A 10,551-nucleotide genomic window follows, 5' to 3' on the forward strand; every position below is an offset into this window, starting at 1 on the left:
GAAGGTAGGACTGCCAGATTTTTTTATGGTAAACAGCAATATTTTTTTTCCTTTAAAAACGCTTGTTTATTATATTTTCGTTTAAGACCCAGATCCTCGGGGAATGAATCACAGCGCATTGGGTTTATAATGTCACTTTTGCGCAAAGAACCACAGGGATGGGCCTTTTCTCTACAACCTAATGATCCGTGTTTTAGATCTGTGGAAGATTTTTTTTCTGCTATGGGGTTGTTGTATGATGATCCTGATCGAGTCTCATCTGCTGAAACTGAATTAAGACGTTTGAAGCAGGGATCAGGTGATGTGGAAAATTATTGTACATACTTCAGAAGATGGTCAGCTGAAGTGGAATGGAATGACTCAGCATTAAAATGTCTGTTTCTTGCTGGTCTAGGTGAAAGGGTTAAGGATCTGCTGACTGCCTTCCCAAAACCTGGAACCTTGCAGGAGGCAATGCAATTAGCTATACGTGTGCACAGGAGACTGCGTGCTAGGATTAATGAAGAGAAATCTACTGCTATGGCAGCTCCTAGTTTGCAGAGGGTCTGCTCGGAAGGTGGAGAACCGATGGAGATTGGGGCCATGTCACCCCACTCTCAGGAAAAAGACCGCAGGTTTGCTAAGGGATTATGCTTTTATTGCGGTAAATCTGACCACTTTATTTAGAACTGTGTGCTTCGTTTGAACAAGGAAAAAAAAAAGGTCAGTTACGCCCGTATAGCTTGTTCAAACTCAAAAGGAGTATTTCTTTCTGGAAGCACCTCATTCCAGGAGGAGTTGTTTGAATTTCAGGTATTTGTGGATTGTGGTTCTACACTCAATGTGATTGATGAGGGATTTTTGGAAAAATTTAAATTAGAATCTAAACTTTTGTCATCCCCTATTTCTGTGGTTGCTGTTGATGGCTCTCCCTTGAAATGTATTACAAGGTTTTTGAATTTCCCCTCACCATTAATGGTATTCACCAAGAGAATTTGGATTTGGCGGTATTAAATAATTTGCCTTCTCCAGTGGTTTTGGGGTTACCTTGGTTAAAATTGCACAATCCTGTACTGGACTGGTCTACCAATGAAATTAAGTCTTGGAGTCCTAAGTGTTATGATAAATGTTGTAACGGTTGCATTGCTGCTGTGAAAGAGGGGAATTACCTGTACCTATTCAGGATTTTGGAAGGTTTTTTCTGAGAAGGAGTCGCAAGTTTTGCCTCCTCATAGGGACTATGATTGTACTATTGAGTTTGTCCCTGGAGCTACTTTTCCCAGGAGTCGCTTATTTAATCTTACTATCCCTGAGAGAAAGGCCTTGGAGGAATACATACAGACAAGCTTGGCCGCCGGTCACATTAGACCTTCTAAGTCACCTGTGGCTGTTGGATTTTTTTTTGTAAAAAAAAAAGGACGGCGGTTTACGTCCATGTCTGGACTTTCGCGAAATTAATAAAATTACAGTACGCAATTCCTACCCACTGCCATTAATTCCTGACTTGTTCAACCAGTTAGTGGGGGCCAAGTGGTTCTCTAAAATTGATCTCCGGGGGACATACAATTTGTTATGTATGAAGGAAGGTGATGAGTGGAAAACTGCTTTTAACACTCCGGTGGGTCATTTTGAGAATCTGGTTATGCCTTTTGGTCTTACCAACGCACCAGCGTTTTTTCAGAACCTTATTAATGACATCCTAAGACCATTGATCGGTAAGAATGTGGTGGTGTATTTGGATGACATTTTGATTTATTTGCCGGATCTGGAGTCTCATTGGCAGAGCGTACGTGAGGTATTGCAGTTGTTAAGTGACAATTCACTTTTTGCTAAGCTGGAGAAATGTGAGTTCGCTGTGCAGAGAATTCGTTTTTTGGGCTACATTATCTCCTGCGAGGGCTTTGAGATGGACCCGGTGAAGGTTCAGGCGGTACAGGAATGGCCTAGGCCTATTGGTTTGAAATCGATACAGAGATTTTTGGGTTTCGCCAATTATTACAGAAAATTCATTAAGAATTTTTCTATAATTGTTAAGCCGCTGACCGATCTCACCAAGAAAGGTGCGAATACGGTCCAGTGGACTACTGAGGCCATTGAAGCTTTTGTGTATCTCAAGGAGAGGTTCAGTGCTGCCCCCATCCTTATGCAAAACCTACAAAAGACAAAAAATATATCTCATACCCTACCATCATTATAAATAAATGTAAAGCTTTACATTTATTTATAATGATGGTAGGGTATGAGATATATTTTTTGTTTTTTGTAGGTTTTGCATCTTTTTGCTAGTGTGAACATGCTCCTATTTCTTGCATGTGTACCATCTTAGTCCTCAGTTCACATTGCTTGGTTTTTTGTCTTGTTTGCATTCTGTGCAAATTAGGGGTGTGGCATCCCCCTTGTTGAGCTGGTTAGTATATATGTAGCTTACCACGGGCTTAGGTGGTCTGATATTGGGACCCGGTTCTATTTGTCTACTCTTTTTTATATGCATTACTTCAACTTTGATATACAGTAAGGTTTTTAATATAGACAGTGTAGGACCGTCCCAATTTAGGGTCACCTTGTCGCTGGTGGGACGGCTTGTATACTTTTTTTGATCAAAAATAGTTCACTAAGTACCCTATATTTCATATGCAACTTTGCTTTACATTTATTTATAATGATGGTAGGGTATGAGATATAATTTTTGTCTTTTGTAGGTTTTGCATCTTTTTGCTAGTGTGAACATGCTCCTATTTCTTGCATGTGTACCATCTTAGTCCTCAGTTCACATTGCTTGTTTTTTTGTCTTGTTTGCATTCTGTGCAAATTAGGGGTGTGGCATCCCCCTTGTTGAGCTGGTTAGTATATATGTAGCTTACCACGGGCTTAGGTGGTCTGATATTGGGACCCGGTTCTATTTGTCTACTCTTTTATATGCATTACTTCAACTTTGATATACAGTAAGGTTTTTAATATAAACAGTGTAGGACCGTCCCAATTTAGGGTCACCTTGTCGCTGGTAGGACGGCTTGTATACTTTTTTTGATCAAAAATAGTTCACTAAGTACCCTATATTTCATATGCAACTTTGCTTTACATTTATTTACAATGATGGTAGGATATGAGATATATTTTTTGTCTTTTGTAGGTTTTGCATCTTTTTGCTAGTGTGAACATGCTCCTATTTCTTGCATGTGTACCATCTTAGTCCTCAGTTCACATTGCTTGGTTTTTTGTCTTGTTTGCATTCTGTGCAAATTAGGGGTGTGGCATCCCCCTTGTTGAGCTGGTTAGTATATATGTAGCTTACCACAGGCTTAGGTGGTCTGATATTGGGACCCGGTTCTATTTGTCTACTCTTTTTTATATGCATTACTTCAACTTTGATATACAGTAAGGTTTTTAATATAGACAGTGTAGGACCATCCCAATTTAGGGTCACCTTGTCGCTGGTGGGACGGCTTGTATACTTTTTTTGATCAAAAATAGTTCACTAAGTACCCTATATTTCATATGCAACTTTGCTTTACATTTATTTATAATGATGGTAGGGTATGAGATATATTTTTTGTCTTTTGTAGGTTTTGCATCTTTTTGCTAGTGTGAACATGCTCCTATTTCTTGCATGTGTACCATCTTAGTCCTCAGTTCACATTGCTTGGTTTTTTGTATTGTTTGCATTCTGTGCAAATTAGGGGTGTGGCATCCCCCTTGTTGAGCTGGTTAGTATATATGTAGCTTACCACGGGCTTAGGTGGTCTGATATTGGGACCCGGTTCTATTTGTCTACTCTTTTATATGCATTACTTCAACTTTGATATACAGTAAGGTTTTTAATATAAACAGTGTAGGACCGTCCCAATTTAGGGTCACCTTGTCGCTGGTGGGACGGCTTGTATACTTTTTTTGATCAAAAATAGTTCACTAAGTACCCTATATTTCATATGCAACTTTGCTTTACATTTATTTACAATGATGGTAGGATATGAGATACATTTTTTGTCTTTTGTAGGTTTTGCATCTTTTTGCTAGTGTGAACATGCTCCTATTTCTTGCATGTGTACCATCTTAGTCCTCAGTTCACATTGCTTGGTTTTTTGTCTTGTTTGCATTCTGTGCAAATTAGGGGTGTGGCATCCCCCTTGTTGAGCTGGTTAGTATATATGTAGCTTACCACAGGCTTAGGTGGTCTGATATTGGGACCCGGTTCTATTTGTCTACTCTTTTTTATATGCATTACTTCAACTTTGATTTACAGTAAGGTTTTTAATATAGACAGTGTAGGACCGTCCCAATTTAGGGTCACCTTGTCGCTGGTGGGACGGCTTGTATACTTTTTTTGATCAAAAATAGTTCACAAAGTACCCTATATTTCATATGCAACTTTGCTTTACATTTATTTATAATGATGGTAGGGCATGAGATATATTTTTTGTCTTTTGTAGGTTTTGCATCTTTTTGCTAGTGTGAACATGCTCCTATTTCTTGCATGTGTACCATCTTAGTCCTCAGTTCACATTGCTTGGTTTTTTGTCTTGTTTGCATTCTGTGCAAATTAGGGGTGTGGCATCCCCCTTGTTGAGCGAGTTAGTATATATGTAGCTTACCACGGGCTAAGGTGGTCTGATATTGGGACCCGGTTCTATTTGTCTACTCTTTTATATGCATTATTTCAACTTTGATATACAGTAAGGTTTTTAATATAGACAGTGTAGGACCGTCCCAATTTAGGGTCACCTTGTCGCTGGTGGGACGGCTTGTATACTTTTTTTGATCAAAAATAGTTCACTAAGTACCCTATATTTCATATGCAACTTTGCTTTACATTTATTTATAATGATGGTAGGGTATGAGATATATTTTTTGTCTTTTGTAGGTTTTGCATCTTTTTGCTAGGTGAACATGCTCCTATTTCTTGCATGTGTACCATCTTAGTCCTCAGTTCACATTGCTTGGTTTTTTGTCTTGTTTGTATTCTGTGCAAATTAGGGGTGTGGCATCCCCCTTGTTGAGCTGGTTAGTATATATGTAGCTTACCACGGGCTTAGGTGGTCTGATATTGGGACCCGGTTCTATTTGTCTACTCTTTTTTATATGCATTACTTCAACTTTGATTTACAGTAAGGTTTTTAATATAGACAGTGTAGGACCGTCCCAATTTAGGGTCACCTTGTCGCTGGTGGGATGGCTTGTATACTTTTTTTGATCAAAAATAGTTCACAAAGTACCCTATATTTCATATGCAACTTTGCTTTACATTTATTTATAATGATGGTAGGGCATGAGATATATTTTCTGTCTTTTGTAGGTTTTGCATCTTTTTGCTAGTGTGAACATGCTCCTATTTCTTGCATGTGTACCATCTTAGTCCTCAGTTCACATTGCTTGGTTTTTTGTCTTGTTTGCATTCTGTGCAAATTAGGGGTGTGGCATCCCCCTTGTTGAGCTGGTTAGTATATATGTAGATTACAGCGGACTTAGGTGGTCTGATATTGGGACCCGGTTCTATTTGTCTACTCTTTTTTATATGCATTACTTCAACTTTGATATACAGTAAGGTTTTTAATATAGACAGTGTAGGACCGTCCCAATTTAGGGTCACCTTGTCGCTGGTGGGACGGCTTGTATACATTTTTGATCAAAAATAGTTCACTAAGTACCCTATATTTCATATGCAACTTTGCTTTACATTTATTTATAATGATGGTAGGGTATGAGATATATTTTTTGTCTTTTGTAGGTTTTGCATCTTTTTGCTAGTGTGAACATGCTCCTATTTCTTGCATGTGTACCATCTTAGTCCTCAGTTCACATTGCTTGGTTTTTTGTCTTGTTTGCATTCTTTGCAAATTAGGGGTGTGGCATCCCCCTTGTTGAGCTGGTTAGTATATATGTAGCTTACCACGGGCTTAGGTGGTCTGATATTGGGACCCAGTTCTATTTGTCTACTATTTTTTATATGCATTACTTCAACTTTGATATACAGTAAGGTTTTTAATATAGACAGTGTAGGACCGTCCCAATTTAGGGTCACCTTGTCGCTGGTGGGACGGCTTGTATACTTTTTTTGATCAAAAATAGTTCACTAAGTACCCTATATTTCATATGCAACTTTGCTTTACATTTATTTATAATGATGGTAGGGTATGAGATATATTTTTTGTCTTTTGTAGGTTTTGCATATTTTTGCTAGTGTGAACATGCTCCTATTTCTTGCATGTGTACCATCTTAGTCCTCAGTTCACATTGCTTGGTTTTTTGTCTTGTTTGCATTCTGTGCAAATTAGGGGTGTGGCATCCCTCTTGTTGAGCTGGTTAGTATATATGTAGCTTACCACGGGCTTAGGTGGTCTGATATTGGGACCCGGTTCTATTTGTCTACTCTTTTTTATAGGCATTACTTTCAACTTTGATATACAGTAAGGTTTTTAATATAGACAGTGTAGGACCGTCCCAATTTAGGGTCACCTTGTCGCTGGTGGGACGGCTTGTATACAGTTTTGATCAAAAATAGTTCACTAAGTACCCTATATTTCATATACAACTTTGCTTTACATTTATTTATAATGATGGTAGGGTATGAGATATATTTTTTGTCTTTTGTAGGTTTTGCATCTTTTTGCTAGTGTGAACATGCTCCTATTTCTTGCATGTGACGCGCCCCTGGGCCTGTGTCGCGCTGCGTTGCGCACGCGGGAGCTTACCCGGAGCCGGATCTGTTCAGGGTTGTAGTCTCGTGGCGGTGACCCGGTCCGTGCCCAGGGAGTCAGACTAAGTGGCAGAGTACTAGCAGTAGATGGTTGATGACTACGCCACCCGTTGAATGCAGCTATGGAGCTGCCGCTGCAGGGCAGACCGCTGAGGCCGGTGGAAGGATGGTGCAGCGTGGATGGTATAACCCCCAACGGGAGGGGTATGGCCTCAGGGCAGCCGACGTGGATGATGGGGGTAGCAGGAACCACTCAGAGACGGTGCGGTGTAGTTCAGGGTCTTTACTGGTGACAAAGATAGACCCTCCCGGAGTACTTGCTAGTGATCGGGGCCTGGTCAGTCCTTGAGCAGATGGGATCTCCCCTGGCCAGGCGGAGTTGTAGGCCTTCCCAACTAACTGTACTCTTCTGGCTACCTTGCTAGAGGCGGGAATAAGTAGCCCACGTCCCTGAGTGTACCGTGTGGTGCTCACCCGTATGGCCGGTGACTCGGGGCCTTCTAATGGCTTCCGCTCCACGATGGCGGTGCTGGTCCCACGCGTGTGACCGTGCCTTCGGGCTTCTGGGCCAGAGGACCTGAAATCCTCTGCCGGACGGTTTCTGCTGCTGGGTAGGAGTTAGTCCCCACAGCCTCGGACTCCGGGTCCGGTAAGAAATCTTCTCAGTCAGGGCGAGCTCTGCAGCTGCCAGCCCCTGACTCGTTCTAACACTGCTCCCCACAGAGCTCCTGATGTTTCTTGCTATGCTGCTTCTCTTCTCTACTCTTGTTCTGTCTTCCTTCTCACTAACCCTGCCTCAGCCCCAGGTTTATATAGGGGAAGTCCTTCCCCTCCCAAGACTGGGCAGGAGGTGTGGCATGCACAGGATCCCTGACCAAAGGACCTCCCACCTGCTCTCAGACATAACATTACATTACTGTGGAAACCAGACCCCTGGGGTGCCACATTCCCCCCTAGTAAAATTTAGTACTCCGGGACTAAACAAATTTTAGAAAAACATAACAAGATATAACAACAACAATAATAATACAATAAGAAAAACACATAAAGATGGTCACGGCATGTCCGTAACCGGGTGCAGTCTTTGAAGAAAAGCAAGGTGTCCATTTCACCAAAACAGGGAGACGTAACCAGGTAGGGGTCTGTCCTACCCCGAGTCCTTAACAGTCTTTAGTCCGTCCTGGGTTACGCTCCAACTATATACAAAGGATTCCCGGTAAATCCACCAAGGACTCCTAAAAACAACTAGAAACACAAAATTACACACAAGCAACTATAGACAGCAAAACATTATAAAATAGCTTAAACATTTAGATCCTCCAACGTGCAGGTAACTGGCCTCTAGTGGCCCTAGTGGACCTACGGAGCTAACTGTCTGGCCCTGAACTACAGGGTGTAGGAGCTGTCAAGGGTAAACTGGGCAGCTGTCTATGGGCCCTCTGGCTCACTAGGGGTATGGCAGGCTCACTATAAGCAGAGGGTTGATTTTCCGGGTCTGCTTGTGTAGAGTCTTCTGCCTCCTGGACCGGCTGTTCTTCCAGCTCTACCGGTTGCTCCGTAGGTACTTGGGATGATGGTTGGAGGAAGGTGAGTACGGGTACCACAACTGCACCATTGACTTGAGTCCAAGACCGAGGGAAGTCCCCGAGCACGGTACTAACCATATCTTCCCTTTCCTCTACGGGTCGTTGGTCTTCTTGTTCCTCTTCAGGGTTCCTCAGTTGTTCGGGACACTTCTTCAGGTGGTCCTGGGATACAATGGCTGTGGTTTCCCCTCCGTCTTTACTGATGGTACAGACCTTCGGGTTCTCGTGGCTTGAGGGCAGTACGGTGTACGGGTCCTTCTCCCACTGGTCATCCAACTTGTGGAGCCGTCTTTTCCTCTTCAAGACCTGCTCTCCGGGTACCAGGGGAACAGCGGGAGCATACTGGTTGTAAGTTTTCTCTTGCCTTTCCCTAGCCTGACAGAGACTTCGCTCCACGCTCTCCTGTACTTTCCGGTACTGCTGTTGCCTCTCTGTGTCCCAGTCTGCCTCTGGTGAAGTGTCCTCAGGTGTCAGGACTCCCATTTCCAGGTCAACATGTAACTTACCAGGTCTCGCCCTCATTAGGTAAGCCGGGGTACAGTTGGTGGAACCTACCGGGATGTGGTTGTATAGGTCCACCAGATCGGGCAACTTCTCAGGCCACAGACTGCGTTCTTCCAGGGGCAACGTTTTTAGAAGATCCATTACCACCTGGTTCATTTTTTCACAAAGTCCATTAGTTTGCGGATGGTAGGGTGTCGTCCTTATCTTCCGGCAGCCATACAGATTGCAGAATTCCTGGAAGACCTCCGCTTCAAAGGCAGGTCCCTGGTCCGTCAGCACTTGGTCCGGGTACCCGTGTGGACGGCAGAAGTGCTGCTGGAAGGCTCTAGCTGCTGTTTGAGCCGTTAAGTCCTTGACGGGGACGACAACCAAGAACCGGGAGTAATGATCCACGATGGTTAACGCGTAGACGTAGCCACTTCTGCTTGGGGTCAGTTTTACATGATCCAAGGCTACCAGTTCCAACGGTTGCCGGGTGACGATGGATTGCAGGGGAGTCTTCTGGCTGGCCCGGTCCTTCCTTCTCAGATTGCACGGGCCACAGTCTCTGCACCACTTCTCGATGGTTCCCCTCATGCCTACCCAGTGGAACCGCTCGCGCAGCAGGAACTCCAGCTTCTTCCACCCGAAGTGTCCAGCTCCGTCGTGGTATGCCTCCATCACCATGGCTGCATCTCTTCGTGGCACCACTACTTGCCAGAGTAGTTCATGCGTCCGGGAGTTGACCATTCTGCGGCACAACTTCCCCTTGTAAAGGAACAGTCGACTCTTCTCCGCCCATAGTTGTTTGGCTTCCTCCGGAGCGTCTGGTTCAAGGCGAGCCTCCGGCCGAGTCAGCATCTCCTTCACCAGTCGGACGGCAGGGTCGCTGTCTTGCGTTTCCGCCCAGTTGTAGTGAGGTAAGGGGTTCAACGTAGCAGCCTGCTTACTCCTTACCCGGTGGGAATACTGGATAGTCCCATGACGGTGGAACGCAGGGAGTTCAATTTCTTCCAGTCCCTCCGGATCTTCTCCTTCGTCCGGCAGGTTGGGCATCCTGGACAGGGCGTCCGCGTTAGTATTGGAGCGTCCTGCCCGGTATTTAATTGTGAACTCGTAGTTGGACAGACGGGCCATCCACCTCTGCTCCAGGGCACCGAGTCTTGCCGTGTCCAGGTGTGTCAACGGGTTGTTATCCGTGTACACGGTGAACCGGGAAGAAGCAAGGTAATGCTTAAAGCGCTCGGTGACTGCCCATACCACGGCCAGGAACTCTAGCTTAAATGAGCTATAATTCTCGGGGTTCCTTTCGGTGGGTCGCAGTTTTCGGCTGGCGTAGGCGATTACTCGTTCTTTCCCCTGCTGGATCTGGGACAGTACGGCTCCTAGCCCGATGTTACTGGCGTCGGTGTAGAGGATGAAGGGCTGGCTATAATCCGGGTACGCCAAGATTTCATCCCCCGTGAGGGCCATCTTCAGCTGGCGGAAGGACTCTTCTTCCAGCTCCTCCCATTTGAAGGGCGGCTTCTGGTTCTTGGCCTTCCGGGACTGGCCTATCAGGAGGTCCTGCATAGGCGCTGCCTTTTTGGTGAAACCGGGAATAAACCTTCGGTAGTAGCCTACCAACCCGAGGAACTGCCGCACTTCTTTTACGCTGGAGGGGCTTGGCCATCCCTTAATTGCGGTGATCTTATCAGGGTCGGGAGCCACTCCGTCAGCGCTCACCACGTGTCCCAGGTACTGCACCTTTGGTTTCAGGAGGTGACACTTGGAGGGTTTCACTTTTAGGCCGTAACTCGCCAGAGCTTCGAA

Source organism: Phyllobates terribilis, unplaced genomic scaffold (genome assembly GCF_046119375.1).
Source record: "Phyllobates terribilis strain yellow unplaced genomic scaffold, ASM4611937v1 Scaffold_15__1_contigs__length_34870131, whole genome shotgun sequence".
Lineage (NCBI taxonomy): Eukaryota > Metazoa > Chordata > Amphibia > Anura > Dendrobatidae > Phyllobates > Phyllobates terribilis.